The sequence below is a fragment of the Symphalangus syndactylus genome, chromosome 4 (assembly GCF_028878055.3).
Source record: "Symphalangus syndactylus isolate Jambi chromosome 4, NHGRI_mSymSyn1-v2.1_pri, whole genome shotgun sequence".
Classification (NCBI taxonomy): Eukaryota; Metazoa; Chordata; class Mammalia; order Primates; family Hylobatidae; genus Symphalangus; species Symphalangus syndactylus.
In genome coordinates this window covers 36,014,450-36,035,805 of record NC_072426.2, presented here as the reverse complement: position 1 = coordinate 36,035,805, position 21,356 = coordinate 36,014,450, and the positions used below count along the sequence as shown (strand labels likewise).

At 37.7% G+C, this 21,356-nt stretch overlaps 1 protein-coding gene and 1 pseudogene across 1 annotated transcript in view; both read left to right on the top strand.

The window, feature by feature from the left end:
- Positions 1 to 21,356, top strand: part of TMEM26 (transmembrane protein 26) — a 269,449-nt gene that overhangs the window by 94,350 nt on the left and 153,743 nt on the right. The gene's annotated exons all lie outside the window — the stretch shown is intronic.
- LOC129480065 (uncharacterized) lies at positions 4,700 to 8,501 on the top strand (annotated as a pseudogene).

Here is a 21,356-nt window from a genome sequence, read left to right as displayed (position 1 = left end):
TGTTTAAAAATCTCTAATTTCTATCAGTTGCCACTTTATATAATTTGAGGCTATATTTTAGGAGTATATTCTCTATTATTCTTTTTTTATAAACAATGTCAAAAGATACCATAGTGCATTATGGTAATTTCTACCTTAAATTTTATTTTTATGAAGTTTAAAACTGCTGTCATAGCCTCTTTGGTCGATATTGTTTTTCCTGTGTAACTTTTCAGTTCTTTAAATTTTGACTCTTTGATTCCTTTTGCTTTAAATGTACCTATTATAGAAAATATGTTATTGATTTTTCCAAATCTGAGATCATTGGAATACCAATATCCAATAATATAGGTGAGTTTAATCTGTTTATTATAATTCTATTTATATTTGAATTGCTTTCTGTTGTATTATTGAATAATTTCTATTTTAACTTTCATTTTTCTTCTTTTCTTACAGGTTATCTTTTGCTAGTTTATATTTTAAGCTATGCACTTAAAAACTTATGTGTTTATTTGTTTCTATGCTGCTTGCCTCTAACCTAAAAATCAGACTTATGTTTATTAATCCCTGATGATTTTTGTAAATAGTTTTTGATTTTGTAAATTTTCTGTCAATTTAGAAACAGAGAAAACAGTATAATAAAACCAATGTATCAACCATCCTACTTAAACTCTTAGCAACACATTACCAATATTGTTTTATTTCTAACTTCTTCACTGTCTGCCACCCTACCATTCCCAAGATTATTTTGAAGCAAATCCAAGATTTCATATCATTTTGCTATAAATATTTCATACTGAATTTCCAAAAGATAAAGACTCAAAAAATATATCCACAATACAATTAGCAAATGCTGAAGAAAACTGTTGTACGTAATCTAATATTTAGTATTTTCATTTTGTTGTTTACCAATTTTTTCTTAATTAATGTTTGTTTGAATCACAATCTAAATTATGTGCTTATATTTAACTGGTTGATAAGTCTCTTAAATATCTTTTTTTTTTTTTTTTTTAGCCCTCTTCTGAGTTGTAAGAGGTTCAGTACACTGGAGGTTAGGTAGGAATGCTCCACATGAGTACTGAGTCTGAATCTGCATTTGAATAAGAATTACAGTTGTTACAAATACATATTAATATATGTGGAACACTGTACTATTAATTCCTCCTTTTTCATCCCCCCCTCTCTCTTTTCATTATTTTTTAATTGAGTAAACATTAGGTTGTCTGTTTCATAGATTTTTTTAGTCTGGATTTTGCTGGTTGTTCCCTGTAGTATTTCTTAATGTTTTTCTAAACCTTCTATTGTCTACAAACTGATAGATCTGGAGTTTGAATTATATTCAGGTGCAAATTTTTTTGAAAGGATTTCATAGATGGTAGGTACTTCCATTAGGAGATATACAATGTTCATTTGTCTCTGCTTTTGTGATGCTTGTTAAGTCTTTGTTACCCTTAGATACGGATCACATGGCAAAAATAGGATAAACCCTTGATTCTTTTACTTTATTTACCAATTTTCAAAATAATGAAATGGCTCATTAGCACCCTCCAAAAATGACCTATTAAAACTTTTATGTTGGTTTGTTTGCTTTTATGATATTCATTCACCTATTTATTCATTCATTTTGGCATCATTATATACTCATGGATTAAAACACATTTCGTATATTTCAACTCATTTCTGCTATTATCCTTACTGATACTCAGCTTTTTCCATTTTAGACCAGGTTGGCTTCTCAGCCCTTTTGGCTTACATTTAAGAGTCCTTTATAACTTTTCTGCTTTTTGATATGATAAACTTTCTGATATATTAATTTTGTATTCTCCCTATCTTGAACCATTAGTAATTTCTGTAGGGAATGTGGTTCCTTTTGGTGTGACATGGTGTTCAAGAACATAACCTGATTATTGGAAAGGCTCATTGATTGTATTATTGTTGTATAATGTAGTGAATTATGAGGGCAGAGCTGTGAGCCTGGAGGGTACTGCTATGGGCCTTAAAGGATTATTCCTAGGACTTGAAAATTAATGGAGTTTGCCCAGTTGGATTTCAAAATTGCTTGGGACCAGTAACTCGTTTTCTGCCCTTCATTCCTCCCTTTTTGAATGAGAAATATATGACTGTTAGCTAGTGCTTGTACCACCATTTTATTTTAGAAGAGAATTAGTTTTCTTGAATGTCAAAGATTCACAGATAGAAATTTTACTACAGGATGGATCATATCAGAGTCTCATTCATACCTAATTTAGATGAGGTAGTGAGACATTTTACTCTTGAGCTGAGGAGACATTAAATTTAGGAGTTGAATTGATGCTTAAGTCATGACATTTTGGACTTGTGTTGAGTCTTTTGGTGACCTTGGGATGGGGATGAATGTATTTTATATGTGAAAAGAATGTGACTGTTTAGGAGCTAGAGGGTTATGATAGGCTGAATAATGATCCCTGGAACCCACATATATGTTATCTTATGTGGTTCATTAGTCAGGGTTCTTTAGAGGGACAGGGCTGGTAGGATAGATGTATATATGAAAGGGAGTTTATTAAGGTGTATTGACTCACATGATCACAAGATGAAGTCCCACAATAGGCCATCTGCAGACTGAGGAGCAAGGAAGCTAGTCCAACTCTCAAAACCTCAAAAGTAGGAAACTGACAGTGCAGCCTTCAGTCTGTGGCCAAAGGCCCGAGAGCCCCCAGAAAACCACTGGTGTAGGTCCAAGGGCCCAAGAGCTGAAGAACTTGGAGTCTTATGTTTGAGGGCAGGAAGCATCCAGCATGGGAGAAAGTTGGAGGCCAGAAGACCCAGGCAGTCAAGTCTTTCCATGTTCTTCTTCCTGCTTTATTCTAGCTGTGCTGGCAGCTGATTAGATGGCACCCACCCAGATTGAGCATGGGCCAATAGGATATATATCCTATTAGTTCTGTCCCTCTAGAGAACCTTGACTAATACAGATTTTGGTAGCAGGAGTGGTTCTAGAGGAACAGAATGTTAAGGATGGAGTTCTTTCTTTGGTTTTAGGGTTTCTGGAGTTGGATGCTTAATATGATTAGACCCAAAAATGCTAAGGACTCTACTTCTAGTAGTATGGAGAACACTGATAGTCCTTGGCGTAAACTTAGGGAGTTATGCAAAATAAATGCATTTGACACTCCTGATTCACCACTCGTGAGAGGCAAGGAGTTTAGCGGCTCTATACGTAATACCTTTGACCATATGTGGAGAATCAAGGAACATAATGAAGCTGGTTAGTTGCTCCTAAGTTCAGTGGACAAAGTGATAAAAGAAAATTATCAACTCAGGGATTATGTCTCCCACTTTCAAAAACAGATACTAAGCCTCAAATCTGCTAAGATTGCCCTGAATGAGAGTCTTATCTCCTGTAGAAAAAGAGCTGAAATTGTGGAAAAACAAACACAAGCTCTTATCATGCGAGTGGCTGACCTGCAACAAAAGGTACATGCACAGCCTCACCAGATGTCTACTGTTAAAGTGAGGGCATTGATTGGAAAAGAATAGGACCCTGCAACTTGGAATGGGGATGTGTGGGAGGACCCTGATGAAGCTGGGGACACTGAGTTTGTAAACTTGGATGAATCTTTTTCTGCCAGAAGGAACAATTTCCCCATCCCCAGTAGTGGCAACATCCCCTCCCTGACCCATGTTGCCATCAGCCTTTCCACCTTTGTCTGAGGATATAAACTCTGCACTGCCTGAGGCAACAGGGATGGCCTCTCCTGAGGCAGATGCCAGGCAAAATAATGTTGATTCTCCTCAGGAGCCACCCCCAACACCCCTGTTTGCTTCAAGACCTACAACTAAAGTCCTGGCGGGTCCCTAGAGGTGAGGTTGAGAGTCTGACCCATGAAGAGGTGCACTGCACTTAAAAAGAACTGTTTGAGTTCTGTAATTTATATAAACACAAATCTGGAGAACAGTCATGGAATGGATATTAAGGGTATGGGATAATGGTGGAAGGAACATAGAGTTGGATCAGGCTGAATTTATTGATTTGGGCCAACTAAGTAGGGACTCTGCTTTTAATGTTGCATCTCGAGGAGTTATAAAAAATTTAATAGTTTATTTGCTTGGTCAGCTGAAATGTGGATTAAAAGAGGGCCCACTGTGAGTGAGCTGGAAATGCCTGATCTCCTTTGGCTTAATGTAGAGGAAGGGATGCAAAGGCTTAGGGAGATTGGGGTGGTGCATTAGTCACGTTAGACCTACTCATCCCAGCTGGGAGGGTCCAGAAGATATACCCTTGACCAATGTCTTGCAAAATAGATTTGTGAGGGCAGCACCTGCATCTTTGAAGAACCCTGTAATTGCTCTTCTCTGTATATTAGATCTAACAGTGGGAACCACAGTCAGTCAACTACAGAATTTAAATACAGTGGGAATAATTGGATCCCAAGGTGGCAGAGGCCAAGTGGCAGCACTCAACTGTGACAGGCAAGGTGAGCTACCATAATGGACAGCAGAGACAAAGCAGCAATCAGAGTAGTCTGACTCATGTAAAGCTCTGGCATTGACTAATTAACCATGGTGTTCCTAGAAGTGAAAGTGATAGGAAGCCTACTGCATTCCTACTTACTTTATATAAGAAGAAAACTTTTAGGTCAAATAGACAAAAGGCTAATTTGAATTATAAAAACAGAGAATCATGGCCCCTTAATCAATTTCCAGACTTGAGCCAGTTTACAGGCCCAGAACCCCTTGAATGAAGGGAAGGCCGAATCCTCTTAAGGAAGGATCCCACTATATACTGATAATTTATGCAGTGAATCTTTCTCCCATCCTTCCCCAAGGAGACCTCTGGCTTTTTACCAGTGTAACTGTGTACTGGAGAAAGGGAAATGATCGGACATTTTGGGGACTGCTGGATACTGGCTCTGAGCTGATGTTGATTCCAGGGAACCCAAAACATCATTGTGGTCCTCCAGTTAAAGTAGGGGCTTATGGAGGTCAGGTAATTAATGAAGTTGTAGCTCAGGTCTGACTTACAGTGGGTCCAGTGGGTCCCCAGACTCATCCTGTGGTCATTTCCCCAGTGCCAGAATGCATAATTGGCATAGACATACTTAGCAGCTGGTAGAACCCCTACATTGGCCCCCTGACTGTTAGGGTGAGAGTTACTGTGGTGGGAAAGGCCAAATGGAAGTGATTAGAACTGTCTCTACCTAGAAAAATAGTAAATCAAAAATGATATTGCATCCCTGGAGTGACTGCAGAGATTAGTGCCACCATCAAGGACTTGAAAAATGCAGGGGTGGTGATTCCTATCACATCCCCATTCGACTCTCCCTTTTGGTCTGCACAGAAGACAGATGGATCTTGGAGAATTACAGTGGATTATCATAAGCTTAACCACGTGGTGACTCCAGTTGCAGCTGCTATACCAGAAGTGGTTTCATTGCTTGAGCTAATTAACACATCTCCTGGTACCTGGTGTGCAGCCATTTACTTGGCAAATGCGTTTTTCTCCATTCCTGTCCATAAGGCCTACTAGAAGCAATTTCCCTTCAGCTGGCAAGGCCAGCAATATACCTTTACTGTCTTACCTCAGGGGTATATCAACTCTCAGTCTTTGTGTCATAATCTTATTTGGAGAGACCTTGATTGCTTTTCTCCTCCACAAGTGGTCAAGAGATCAAGACCATCCTGGCCAACATGGTGAAACCCCATCTCTACTAAAAATACAAAAAATTAGCTGGGTGTGGTGGGAGGTGCCCGTAATCCCAGCTACTTGGGAGGCTGAGGCAAGAGAATTGCTTGAACCCAGGAGAAGGAGGTTGCAGTGAGCTGAGATTGCACCATTGCCCATTGCACTCCAGCCTGGGCAAAAAGAGTGAAACTCTATCTCAAAAAAAAAATTAAAAAAAAAAAAAAAAAAATCACACTGGTCCATTACATTGATGACATTATGCCAATTAGATCCAGTGAGCAAGAAGTAGCAAACACACTGGACTTATTGGTGAGACATTTGCATGCCAGTTGATAGGAAATAAATCTGACTAATATTCAGGGAACTTCTACCTCAGTAAAATTTCTAGGGGTCCAGTGGTGTGGGACCTGTCAAGATACTTCTTCCAAGGTGAAGGATAAGTTGCTGCATTTGGCCCCTCCTACAACCAAGAAAGAGGCACTATGCCTAGTGGGCCCATTGGGATTTTGGAGGCAACACATTCCTCATTTGAGTGTGTTATTTTGGCCCATTAATTAAATGACCCAAAAGGCTGCCAGTTTTGAATGAGGTCCAGAATAGGAGAAGGCTCTGCAACAGGTTCAGGCTGCTGTGCAAGCTGCTCTGCCACTTGGGCCATATGACCCAGCAGATCCAGTGGTGCTTCAGGTGTTAGTTGCAGATAGGGATGCTGTTTGGAGCCTTTGGCATTCCCCATAGTTGAATCACAGTGGAGGCCTCTAGAATTTTGGAGCAAGGCCCTGCCATCTTCTGCAGATAACTATTCTCCTTTTGAGAGACAGCTGTTGGCCTGTTACTGGGCTTTGGTGGAAACTGAACATTTGACTATGGGTCATGAAGTCACCATGTGACCTGAACTGCCTATCATGAACTGGGTGCATTCTATCCCATCTAACCATAAAGTGGGTCATGCATAGCAGCATTCCATCATCAATGGAAGTGGTATATATGTTATCAGGCTTGAGCAGGTCCTGAAGGCACAAGTAAGTTACGTGAGGAAGTGGCAGAAGTGCCCGTTGTCTCCACTCCTGACGCCCTGGCTTCTCTCCCCTAGCTTGCACTGATGGCCTCATGGGGAGTTCCCTATGATCAGTTGACAGAGGAAGAGAAGACTGGGGCCTGGTTCATAGATGGTTCTGCATGATATGCAGGCGCCACCTGAAAGTAGAGACCTGCAGCACTACACCCCCTTTCTAGGAAATCCTAGAAAGACAGCTGTGAAGGGAAATCTTCCCAGTGGGCAGAACTTTGAGCAGTACACCTGGTTGTTCACTTTGCACAGAAGGAGAAATGGCCAGATATGCGATTATATAATGGTTCATGGGCTGTAGGGAATGGTTTGGCTGGATGGTCAGGGACTTGGAAGAAGCATGATTGGAAAATTGGTGACAAAGAAATTTGGGGAAGAGATATATGGATGGACCTCTCTGAGTGGTTGAAAACTGTGAGGATATTTGTATCCCATATGAGTACTTACCAACGGGTGGCCTCATCAGAGGAGGATTTTAATAATCAAGTGGGTAAAATGACCCATTCTGTGGACATCACTCAGCCTCTTTCCCCAGGCATCCCTCATCACCCAATGGGCCTATGAACAAAGTGGCCATGGTGGCAGGGATGGAGGTTATGCCTGGGCTCAGCAACACGAACTTCCACTCACGAAGGCTGACTTGGCTAATGGCCACTGCTGAGTGCCCAATTTGCCAGCAGCAGAGACTGACACTGAGCCCTTGATATGACACAATTTCTCGGGGTGATCAGCCAGCTACCTGGTGGCAGGTTGATTATATTGGAGCTCTTCCATCATGGAAAAGGCAGAGGTTTGTCCTTATTGGAATAGACACTTACTCCAGATATGGGTTTGCCTATCCTGTACGCAATGCTGCTGCCAAGACTACCATCTGTGGACTTACAGAATGCCTTATCCACCATCATAGTATTCCACACAGCATCGCCTCTGACCAAGGCACTCACTTTACAGCTAAAGAAGTGCAGCAGTGGGCTCATGCTCATGGAATTCACTGGTCTTACCATGTTCCCCATCATCCTGAAGCAGCTGGATTGATAGAAAGGTGGAATGGCCTTTTGAAGTCACAATTACAATGCCAACTAGATGACAATACTTTGCAGGGCTGGAGCAAAGTTCTCTAGAAGACCATGTATGCTTTGAATCAGTGTCCAATATATGGTACTGTTTCTCCCATAGCCAGGATTCACGGGTCCAGGAATCAAAGGGTGGAAATGGAAGTGACACCACTCATCATTACCCCTAGTGATCCACTAGCAAGTGTTTGCTTCCTGCTTCCCTGACATTATGTTCTCCTGGCCTAGAGGTCTTAATTCCAGAGGGAGGAATGCTGCCACTAGGAGACACAACAACAGTTTCATTAAACTGGAAGTTAAGATTGCCACCTGGACACTTTGGGCTGCTCCTGTCCTAAAGTCAACAGGCTAAGAAGGGATTTACAGTGTTGGCTGGGGTGATTGACCTGGACTATCAAGATGAAATCAGTCTGATATTCCATAATGGAGGTAAAGAAGAGTATGCATGGAATACAGGAGATCCATTAGGGCATCTCTTAATATTACCATGCCATGTGATTAAGATCAATGGGAAACTACAACAGCCCAATCCAGGTGGGACTACAAATGGTCCAGACCCCTCAAGAATGAAGGTTTGGGTCACTCCACCAGGAAAAAACCATGACCTGCTGAGGTGCCTGCTTAAGGCAAACTGAATACAGAATGAGTTGTAGAAGAAGGTAGTCATCAATACCAGCTATGACTATGTGACCAGCTGCAGAAACGAGGACTGTAGCTGTCATGAGTATTTCCTACTTCTTTTGTTAAAAACATGTTTGTTCATGTATACACTTGTACTAAGAAAATATCTTCATTTTATTTCCTTTTCCTTTATCATGTGACATAAGTTTTGACTTCATATTGGCATTTAAGTATTATTAACTTTATGTAATAGTATTTGGGCTGGGGATTGGTGGGTTTTTGGTTGTACAAAGGAAGTTGTATTATGTTAGGTGTAATTGTAACCTTATTATTGTCTTTATTTGAGGATTATGTGTGATCTCAGGAGATGTGTATGGGTTCAAGCTGACAAGGGGTGGAATTGTGATGGTTAATACTGAGTGTCAACTCGATTGGATTGAAGGATACAAAGTATTAATCCTAGGTGTGTCTGTGAGAGTGTTGCCAAAGGAGATTAACATTTGAGTCAGTGGGCTGGGGAAGGCAGACCCATCCTTAATTTGATGGGCACAAACTGATCAGCCGCCAGCAAATATAAAGCAGGCAGAAAAAAGTGAAAGGTGAGACTGGCCTAGACTCCCAGCCTACATCTTTCTCCCATGCTGGATGCTTCCTGCCCTCAAACATCTGAGTCTAAGTGCTTCAGTTTTGAGACTCAGACTGGCTCTCCTTGCTCCTCAAGCTTGCAGATAGCCTATTGTGGGACCTTGTGATCATTTTAAGTTAATGCTTAATAAACTTTCATATATATATATATATATATACATATATATATCCTATTAGTTCTGTTCCTCTAGAGATCCCTGACTAATACACCAGTTTTAGAATGATAATACCACTACTACCACCAAAAATCTGATTACCAAAAATGGTTTAATTTTAGATTATTTCCCACTGAGAGTGTAAAATCAAATTACTGTGTCTTAAACTCATTTGTAATAGATCTTCTCTGTATAATTATGCCACCAACTGGAGATTGAGTTAGCTTCATTTGTTTCATTTTTAGATTTTAATGATTGCTTTTTGATTCAATTTTATCTTATAACCATGTAAAATATTTTTATGTTTCCAACATTAAATCTACAAATCAAGAAGTTTGGCTTCTTTTTCTGTCTTTTATACTATCCCCTTCTTCCTTTATAAGTACATATTTTTAAAAAAATTACTGGACAAATGTTATTGATTTATTTTAAAGAACTTCTCAGAGAACATTTGTTCTTTGCTATGCATTAGTGACATAAATAAAAACGTAAGGTCATGAAAAATTTTAAACATATTAAAAGAAGATAGAAAAAATATATGAAGCACCCTGGACTCACCATCAACCTTGCAATCGATTAACTAATGGCTTCTGTTTTTTCACCTGTAACTCTCACTCATTTTTCCTCTTCTTGCATTATTTTGAAGTAAAAGCCCAAATACTACATCATTTTATCCATAAATGTTTTATTAAATATTTCTAAGTGACAAAGAATCTCAAAAATAAGTAAAATTATTACATCAATGATTCTTTAATAGCATCAAATAAAAAGTTTAAGCTTGCATGTCATAATCCATTTTTATAGTTCTCTTTTTTGAAATAGAATACAAATAAGGTTCACTTACAGAAAATTTTTCTTTACAAATATTTTGTCTTTAATCTGGAGGTTGCCTTTATATAGGGAACCTATAGAATAAATTGTTTCTTGCAATTAATTTTATTTTATTGCTATTGTTGATAAAACCATATTAATTGTCCTGTAGATTTTGCACAGTTGACATTTTACAGATTGTATTCCTGTGATATAGCTTAAGATATTTTTCGATGTATTCCCTCTTAATTGGTATTTTGATCTAGGATCTTGTAAGACTTCTTCAAACTGGTGTTTTGTTTTTCCATCAAGAGGTACATACTGCATGGTTCTCTCTCTTTCTCTCCCTCTCCCTCCATCCCCCTTCTCTTTTTCTTTATTTCTCTCTCTTTGTGATGATCAATTCTTATATCCATTAATTCATTAGGGGCTGCAAAATGATGACAATTTAATTCTGTTGTTATGGTCTTCATTTTTAACTGGAATTCTTCCATAAAGTGAAACGTCTCATGTATTATTTGATTATACAATGATATCATTCACATAGAGAGGCAGGCAGGATAATGTTTGATTCTTCCTTCCTTTTTTTTTTTTTTGCAAGTTTTCAAAATAATTAGAAATTATTTTTGCAAGTTTTCAAAATAACCCCCGGCATCCACAAACAGAAGTTGTTCCCCCTTTTTCCCCCACTTTTTAATTTTTAAAAAAAGTCATTATGAACTCAAGGATTTAAACATATTTGATGTATTTCCACTCACTGAAATTATCTTCATTATTAGTGCTCAAATTGTTTCATCCATGGACTCTTCAATTTGGCTTCTAAATCATTTTGACACGATTGTAGTAGTTTTAATAGTTTCCCTCATTTTGGTATATTTCATGCTTATCTTATACAATTCTTGCCCTAAATTTGAATCAGTCCTTTCTCTGAGGAGATCTGCTTCTTTTTAGAGTAAAGTGCTATTTCCAGGCCACAACCTGGGTGCTACAGGTATACGCCATTTACCACCAGATTGATCATTATTTTTAGGATTTCTATATAGATAAAACTAGCAATATGTAATTAATTTATTACCATTTTTATTCAGGACCACAGAGTTTTTTTTAATGAAACTTCTTTTATATTATATATATATCCTCTTTCCCACTAGGAGAATCCCAGTTACCAATAACACTGGTAAAATTAGTCTTTCAAATAATGACTCACTCACTAGATCCCACATTACACAACAAGTGTATCAGAAGAACAATACCCATACTACCACCGACAATATGATTATTAAGACAGCTTAAAGAATTATTTGTAATTTCTTTACCCTTATGATTTGTATTCACTGGGAATATGCAGTCAAATTGCCATATTTTAAAGTCATTTGGAGTAGTTTCTGTAAGGCTGGTAATGCTAGAGGCATTAATTAATTTAATTTATTAAAAAATAGTATATTTTATTTTTAGTGCAGTCTTAGATTTATAGACTCATTTAACAGATGGTATAGAGTTTCATATAATAACCCAACCACTTCTCCCTCCTCAGCATCCTCTATTATTAACATCTTGCATTCATGTGGTACATTTGTTAAAATTAACAAACCATTAACACATTATTATCAACTACAGTCCATCGTTTACATTAAGGTTCATTCTTTGTGTTGTACATTCCGTGGGCTTTGACAAATGCAAAATGACAGGTATTCACCATGACTATTTCACACTGACTAGTTTTCCCACCTAAAAGTCTTCTGTGCTTCACTTATGCTCCCCTCTCCTCCCCCTCCCCTGAACCTTGGCAACCACTGATCTTTTAATTATTTTAACTGTCTATATAGTTTTGCCTTTTCCAAAATGTCATATTGTTGGAATCATACAGTAAGGAGCCTTTTCAGACTGACTTCTTTCATTCAGCAATACCCATTTTAGATTTCTCCATGTCTTTTCATGGCTTAATAGTTTAATAATTTCTGTTTGTCAGTGAATAACGTTCCATTCCATTGTGTGGGTATAGCACAGTTTATTTATCCAGTAACCTGATGAAGGATATCTTGGTTGCTTCAGTGTTTGGCAATGAATTAAGCTGCTGCTATGAACATTCACGTGTGGTTTTTGCGTGGACAGACATTCTCAACTTAATTGGGTAAGTACCTAGAAGTGGAATTGCCAGATTGTATGGTAAGCCCATGTTTAGGTAACTTATGTGAAATGTGTAAGGACTATGTCCAGATTCATCTTTTTGCATATGGATGTCCAATCTTCCCAGCATCAGTTGTTGAAAGGATTATCTTTCCTCCATAAAATTGCCTTTGCTCCTTTGTCAAAGATCACTTGGCTATATTTGTGTGCATCTAGCTTTTATCACTATCCTTCCCTCCTTTACCCTCCATTCCCATGCAGTTGATCACTTAAAAAATTATGTACCACTCACTTTAAGAAATAAAAGGTATCATACTATATATATTTTACTTGTGTCTAGTTGCATTGGTCAGTAACTTCAAAACAATATTTAATAGCAGGGGAATGATCAGATAGGCTTTTCTTTTCCTGATTGTTGTAGGTTAGTCTCCAATGTTTCCCTGTTAAGGGAGACCAGCTTTTGGATTAATGGATAGATAGGTAGATAGACAGATACATAAAATCATGTTAACAACATCTCCATAAACTCCTATTTTACTGAATGTTTTACAAATGAATGGGTACTAAATTTTGTCAAATGCTTTTCCTGTGTCCATGGAGATAACAATATTACTTTTCTCCTTAAGTGTCCCAATGTTGAAGCACACATATATTCTCAGAGTTAACCCTATTTAGTCACAAGAATCATGCTTAATGTGTTGTTGGATTCTATTTCCTAACATATAACTTACATAAAAATTCTATAGCATTATTTATAAGTGAGATTAATCTGTACTTTTTTATGGGGCAATCTTTGTCAGGTTTTGTGATCATGTAATAATTGTTTCGTAAAATTAGAGTTAGTAGAATTCTCCTATGAAATCTGGGCCTAGTGCTCTTGAGTGGGGATCTCTTTTAACTACTATTTTTCTTTCTTTTGTGGAAAATGATCTGTTTAGACTGTTTCCACTGGAGTTATTTTTGTTAATCATCTATTTCAGGGGTCCCCAACCCCTGGGCTGTGGACCAGTACGGGTTGGTTCATGGCCTGTTAGGAACCAGGCCACACAGCAGGAGGTGAGTGGTGGGCTAGTGAACATTACCACCTGAGCTCAGCCTTCTGTCAGATCAGTGAGGATATTAGATTCTCATAGAAGCATGAACTCTATTGTGAACTACGCATGCAAGGAATTTAGGTTGCACACTCCTTATGAGAATCTAATGGCTGATGATCTGAGGTGAAAGAGTTTCATCCCAAAACCATCCTGCATCACCAAATCTGTGGAAAAATTGTCTTCCACAAAACTGGTTCCTGATGCCAAAAAGACTGGGGACCACTGACCTATACCTTCCTTTAAAAAGATATTCTCCTATGCATTGTTTTCTCTACTGTTAATTTTCTGGAATTTTAGTTCCAGTTTGTTTTCGATGTGTTTTTATTTATGCTGTTCTTTGTTTGTTAGACAATACATTTTTAAAAGGGATTCGATGACATTTATTGTCCAGATCTTCAATTATCCTCCTGAAATTAACCCTGTTTTTGTTTTAATGTCTTGTCTAAGGAGGAATTTGAAGGTGGGAACTTGGCAAAGTTTGTGAGGTCTTAGAAGTCTGAGAATATTTTTTTTCTCATCAGATTTAAATGACATATTGGCAAATATAAATTCTACAATCACAGATATGTTCCTTCTGCAGAATAGAAATAATACTGTATTGCCTTCTTGCTTCTTTTAAATGTAATTCTTGGTTTTTTTTTTCCAATATGTCTACTTTTCCATTTTGGAAGCTTTCAGAATTTTATCTTGTTTTGTATGTTATTACATTTTACTACAATATGTCTAGGGGTGAGGTTTTTTGTCTAGTGTTTTGTGCTCTGTATGGGCCCCTTTCAGCTTTCTTTAAATTGGGCAATTTTGTTTTCCTTATTTTATCAAATATTTCTTCATTAGCATTTTTCAAAATCTCCATCTATTCTTCTATTCTCTATATGTTTTCATTTTGATTTCTAATCTCCACAAGTCTTATTTTCTTTTATATGTCTCATCATTATCTTTTCCTGCTGCATTTTGGGAAGTTTCCTCAGTCTTATATTCCAGTTCACTAATTTGTTTTACTAACTAGTGTTCTTTATTCACCTATCATGCTTTTTCACATCTCACATTTGACCTTGTTCTTTTTCTCTCTTCTTAGTACTGCTAACAATACTAATGTCTTCCATTCCCTGCTTGAGAATATTTTTTATGCTTACTTGGATTTCTTATCCCAACAGTTCTTCTTCATAGGTTTATTGTTGTTGATTTTATTATTTTTAGAATTGTAGCCCTCAGCTCTCTGTAAAGTCATATTTTGCTAGGGATAACAAGGGATTTCAGACTTTATTGACTTTATTCTACAGTCAGAAATACATTTTACCTCTTGACTCACTTAATATATATTGATAAAATAATATTTTAAAATATATTTGATATATTTAACAAAATATTTATCATCATGTTGAGCAATGCACTCTATTATTTCCTGGTTGGTTTGATTTTATTGAAAAATACCAGTGCTCCGTACTAAAGTGATTTAATCACTTGTTAATGGGTAAATACCTACAGTTTGAAAACTCTATGAGAATATATGTTAGGGAAGGGCTGAAGGTCAGCCATAGTTAAGAAGGAGGGGTTAAAGTGTTATGCCCTAGAGCCCTAGGCATTACAGAATCCCTCAGATGAATCTAGTTTCCTTTATTTCATTAGGCAATAACTCTGTTTAGGCATTAATATCTAAATTCTTAGACAGGAACAGACTATGAGATGTCAGTCTCTTTAGGTAATAAATTACCAGCTTTGTAATTTTTTTGAAGAAGGGGTTGGATTGATGACTATCCATGGGAGATTGGTCAGCTTACACCCACATCAACTTCTCTCCCCCAAAGGCTGCTGTAAGAATATCCACAACCATGGAAATCAGTTACTGCTGATTCTGAGGCCAAGGAACAAGCAATGATTATTCCAAGGAAATACAGGCTGAGATAGCAGCAGAATTTAAAAATATTTGCCCCAATCTATATTTACTGCTGCTGTCTGGCTGCTCTTGACCCTAGAGGAACACCCAGTCACTCCCAGACCAATTCACGTGGGCTTTCATCTCTCCGGAGTTCCTTACAGCTTTTATGTTATTTCTTCAGATCAATGCTTCTTTGCCCTCCACAATTTTTCCAGAGGGCATCTTGTTTGGGAAAATCCAGTGGATTGTGTTTAGGAAAAGACCTGTGTTAAGTCTTTTAGGAGCTCTTTAAAATTTGCAGGCTCAAAATCATACTTTTTCATGGTCAAGGAAGGACTCAGTGATCAATCTGAGATGAATCTATCTCAGAATAGAACTCAGGTTGATAGAAAGAACATATAGGTTTACTTATTTTTTTCTTTAAGACTACCTTTGCATTTTATTCTCTTCTATGTTGCCCAGGTAGCATTCATTCTTACAATTTCCAGGCTGCGTTTAAGTGATGCATTTTGGCCGTATCTGCATAACCAAAACTACACAGGGGACTTCAGTCACAAATGCACTGGGAATGCAGTGAATCTGAATAGCTCAGGGAAAACACTCTTTGCATTTGTCTGATTTTTGTGGCTCATTTAAGATAATTCAGGTCACTGCTTTTGTTGGGGGGTACATTATGTCCCATATGTGGGAATAAGTATACACTGGAGTGATCCAAGAAGCAAAGGGATATGCCTCTAACTCTATCATATGATATGAAGAGCTCCAAAAAACACCTCTCCCCTAAAAATCACCTCCATACCTACTCTGACCTTTTCTTCAGGTTGGCCTTAAATTATCTATCCTTATTTGCAATTTCTGTTATTCCTAATTCCTTTGAGTTAAACAATAAGGACCACAGAACTGTTTCTAAATCTCACTGACAAAAGACCTTCAGTATGCATTATAGTACGAGTGTTGACTAGTGATCACCCTCCATTCCAGTTAAGCAGGTAATCTCTCTTCCACCTGACCTCACCATCTTCTTTCACAAAGATGCCTTCTCCTCTTATGTTCTCCAGATCTGTGTCTGCCACTGCCATCCATGCAGTTGAACATAGTGATCCTCAGCTCTTTCCTCACTCTAGCTACCCCACAATCTACTGTTAGTTTTAACTTCTAAGTTTCTCTAGAATCCAGACATTTCTGTTCATCCCTGCTGCCACTATCCTAGGCATTTCTCACTGGCTGTCTCTCATAGCTTCTTGACTATCTCCATATCTTCAGTCTTGTCTTCCTCTAATCCATTCTCAGCCAAAGGTTTTGACCATGTCAGCACTTTGCTAAAATTCTTCAACGTTTCCCAGTTGCCTTTAGAGCAATTTGTGAATGTTTTTCACCAATAAAACATACCCAAGAAATATAATGCCCTTCCTTTAGCATCTGCAATGAAGGCCGTTGATCTCATAATTGCAGTGCATGCCAGAGTATGTAGGGGGAGATATACAGGGACATATCCGAAACTCCAGAATGAGAAGGACATTTCTGGAACATTGTAGATAGTCAGTAAACATTCCTTTAGTAAACGAATGATGAATGAGACATAGGAAAAACCACCATGTTTTTTATACAATGAGATGAAAATAGAAAAATGGAAGTGCTGATACTAGTAATAATACATTTCAGGTATAACTGGAAGTTACCAGATAAGCTAAAAGTGTTGCATGTGTTTTTCTTTTTAAAATAAATTTTATTGTGTATATTTAAGGTATGCAACATGATGTTATAGGAGATATATATATATATATATATATATATATATATATAAAATGGCTACTATAGTGGAACAAATTAACATACCTATCATCTTACATAGCTACCCACTATCCCTCCCACCAAGAGCAGCTATACTCTACTCATTTAGCAAAAATCCTGGATACAATACACTATTATTAACTGTAATCTTCATGTCGTAAATTAGATTTTTTGACTTGTTTAACCTCCGTATTTGCTACTTTGTATTATTTTACCTGTATCTCCTCATTTTCTGTCCCCACCTCAACCTTGGCAACCACTGATTTATTCTCTCTCTCTATGATCATTTTAAAAATAAGATTCCACATATAAATGAGATCATGCAATATTTTTCTTTCCGTGCTTGGCTTATTTCACTTAGCATAATGTCTGCCAGGTCCATCAATGTTGTGACAAATGGCAGGATCTCCTCTTTTTTAAAGATTGAATAGTACTCCATCATGTGTGTATACACACACACACACACACACACACACACAGAGTTTCTTTATCCACTTGTCCATTGATGAACACGTAGATTGTTTCTGTATCTTGGCTATTGTGAATAATGCAATAATGCTTTAATGAACATGGGAGTGTTTTTATGAGGTGGTGATTTCTTTCCCTTTGGGTATATACCCAGAAGATGAATTTCTGGGTCGTATTGTACCATATTTTTAATTTCTTCAGGAAAACCACCATGTTTTTTTTTTTATAATGGCTGCACTGTCTACATTCCCATAAACATTGTACAAGTGGTCTCTTTTCCTACACCCATGCTAATACTTATTATCTCTTGTCTTTTAGATAACAGCCATCCTAACAGGTGTGAGGTGGTATGTCATAGTGGTTTCCATTTATATTTCCCTGATGATTAGTGATGTTGAGTACCTTCTCATGTATCTGCTGCCCATTTTTATGTCATCTTTGGAGAAATGTCTACTCAAGTATTTTGCCTATTTTAAAGTCAGGTTATATGTTTTCTTGCTGTTGAGTTTAATAAGTTCTTTATAAATCTTGGATATTAACCACCTGTCTGACATATGGCTTGCCCTACTTTTTTCCTATTGGTAGGTTGCCTTTTGATTTTGTTGATTGTTTTCTGTGTATAAGTTTTTTAGTTTGATGTATTCCTATTTATTTATTCCTGCTTTTTAAAACAGAGCTTTTGGTGTGATAGCCAAGAAATCATTGCTAAGACCAACGTCAAGGGGATTTTCCCCTATGTTTTCTTCTAGAATTTTTAAAAAATTTTTAATTTAATTTAATTTTATTATTATTATACTTTAAGTTTTAGGATACATGTGTACAATGTGCAGGTTTGTTACATATGTATACATGTGCCATGTTGGTGTACTGCACCCATTAACGTGTCATTTAGCATTAGGTATATCTCCTAATGCTATCCCTCCCCACTGCCCCCACCCCACAACACTCCCCGGAGTGTGATGTTCCCCTTCTTGTGTCCCTGTTTTCTCATTGTTCAATTCCCACCTATGAGAGAGAACATGCGGTGTTTGGTTTTTTGTCCTTGCGATAGTTTGCTGAGAATGATCATTTCCAGTTTCATCCATGTCCCTACAAAGGACATGAACTCATCATTTTTTATAGCTGCATAGTATTCCATGGTGTATATGTGCCACATTTTCTTAATCCAGTCTATTGTTGTTGGACATTTGGGTTGGTTCCAAGTCTTTACTATTGTGAATAGTGCCGCAATAAACATACGTATGCATGTGTCTTTATAGCAGCATGATTTATAGTCCTTTGGGTATATACCCAGTAATGGGATGGCTAGGTCAAATGGTATTTCTAGTTCTAGATCCCTGAGGAATCGCCACACTGACTTCCACAATGGTTGAACTAGTTTACAGCCCCACCAACAGTGTAAAAGTGTTCCTATTTCTCCACATCCTCTCCAGCACCTGTTGTTTCCTGGCTTTTTAATGATCGCCATTCTAACTGGTGTAAGATGGTATCTCGTTGTGGTTTTGATTTGCATTTCTCTGATGGCCAGTGATGATGAGCATTTTTTCGTGTGTTTTTTGGCTGCATAAATGTCTTCTTTTGAGAAGTGTCTGTTCATATCCTTCACCTACTTTTTGATGGGGTTGTTTGATTTTTTCTTGTAAATTTGTTTGAGTTCATTGTAGATTCTGGATATTAGCCCTTTGTCAGATGAGTAGGTTGCGAAAATTTTCTCCCATTTTGTAGGTTGCCTTTTCACTCTGATGGTAGTTTCTTTTGCTGTGCAGAAGCTCTTTAGTTTAATTAGATCCCATTTGTCAATTTTGGCTTTTGTTGCCATTGCTTTTGGTGTTTTAGACATGAAGTCCTTGCCCATGCCTGTGTCCTGTATGGTATTGCCTAGGTTTTCTTCTAGGGTTTTTATGGTTTTAGGTCTAACATGTAAGTCTTTAATCCATCTTGAATTAATTTTTGTATAAGGTGTAAGGAAGGGATCCAGTTTCAGCTTTCTACATATGGCTAGCCAGTTTTCCCAGCATCATTTATTAAATAGGGAATCCTTTCCCCATTGCTTGTTTTTGTCAGGTTTGTCAAATATCAGATAGTTGTAGATATGCGGCATTATTTCTGAGGGCTCTGTTCTGTTCCATTGATCTGTATCTCTCCTTTGGTACCAGTACCATGCTGTTTTGGTTACTGTAGCCTTGTAGTATAGTTCGAAGTCAGGTAGTGTGATGCCTCCAGCTTTGTTCTTTTGGCTTAGGATTGACTTGGTGATGCGGGCTCCTTTTTGGTTCCATATGAACTTTAAAGTAGTTTTTTCCAATTCTGTGAAGAAAGTCATTGGTAGCTTGATGGGGATGGCATTGAATCTGTAAGTTACCTTGGGCAGTATGGCCATTTTCATGATATTGATTCTTCCAACCCATGAGCATGGAATGTTCTTCCATTTGTTTGTATCCTCTTTTATTTCGTTGAGCAGTGGTTTGTAGTTCTCCTTGAAGAAGTCCTTCACATCCCTTGTAAGTTGGATTCCTAGGTATTTTATTCTCTTTGAAGCAATTGGGAATGGGAGTTCACTCATGATTTGGCTCTCTGTTTGTCTGTTATTGGTGTATAAGAATGCTTGTGATTTTTGTACATTGATTTTGTAGCCTGAGACTTTGCTGAAGTTGCTTATCAGCTTAAGGAGATTTTGGGCTGAGACAATGGGGTTTTCTAGATATACAAACATGTCATCTGCAAACAGGGACAATTTGACTTCCTCTTTTCCTAATTGAATACCCTTTATTTCCTTCTCCTGCCTAATTGCCCTGGCCAGAACTTCCAACACTATGTTGAATAGGAGTGGTGAGAGAGGGCATCCTTGTCTTGTGCCAGTTTTCAAAGGGAATGCTTCCAGTTTTTGCCCATTCAGTATGATATTGGCTGTGGGTTTGTCATAGATAGCTCTTATTATTTTGAGATATGTCCCATCAATACCTAATTTATTGAGAGTTTTTAGCATGAAGGGTTGTTGAATTTTGTCAAAGGTCTTTTCTGCACCTATTGAGATAATCATGTGGTTTTTGTCTTTGGTTCTGTTTATATGCTGGATTACATTTATTGATTTGCATATGTTGAACCAGCGTTGCATCCCAGGGATGAAGCCCACCTGATCATGGTGGATAAGCTTTTTGATGTGCTGCTGGATTTGGTTTGCTAGTATTTTATTGAGGATTTTTACATCAATGTTCATCAAGGATATTGGTCTAAAATTCTCTTTTTTTGTGTGTCTCTGCCAGGCTTTGGTATCAGGATGATGCTGGCCTCATAAAATGAGTTAGGGAGGATTCCCTCTTTTTCTATTGATTGGAATAGTTTCAGAAGGAATGGTACCAGCTCCTCCTTGTACCTCTGGTAGAATTTGGCTGTGAATCCATCTGGTCCTGGACTCTTTTTGGTTGGTAAGCTATTGATTATTGCCACAATTTCAGAGCCTGTTATTGGTCTATTCAGAGATTCAACTTCTTCCTGGTTTAGTCTTCAGAGGGTGTATGTGTCAAGGAATTTGTCCATTTCTTCTAGATTTTCTAGTTTATTTGCATAGAGGTGTTTGTAGTATTCTCTGATGGTAGTTTGTATTTCTGTGGGATCGGTGGTGATATCCCCTTTATCATTTTTTATTGCATCTATTTGATTCTTCTCTGTTTTCTTCTTTATTAGTCTTGCTAGCGGTCTACCAATTTTGTTGATCTTTTCAAAAAACCAGCTCCTGGAATCATTAATTTTTTGCAGGGTTTTTTGTGTCTCTATTTCCTTCAGTTCTGCTCTGATTTTAGTTATTTCTTGCCTTCTGCTAGCTTTTGAATGTGTTTGCTCTAGCTTTTCTAGTTCTTTTAATTGTGATGTTAGGGTGTCAATTTTGGATCTTTCCTGCTTTCTCTTGTGGGCATTTAGTGCTATAAATTTCCCTCTACACACTGCTTTGAATGTGTCCCAGAGATTCTGGTATGTTGTGTCTT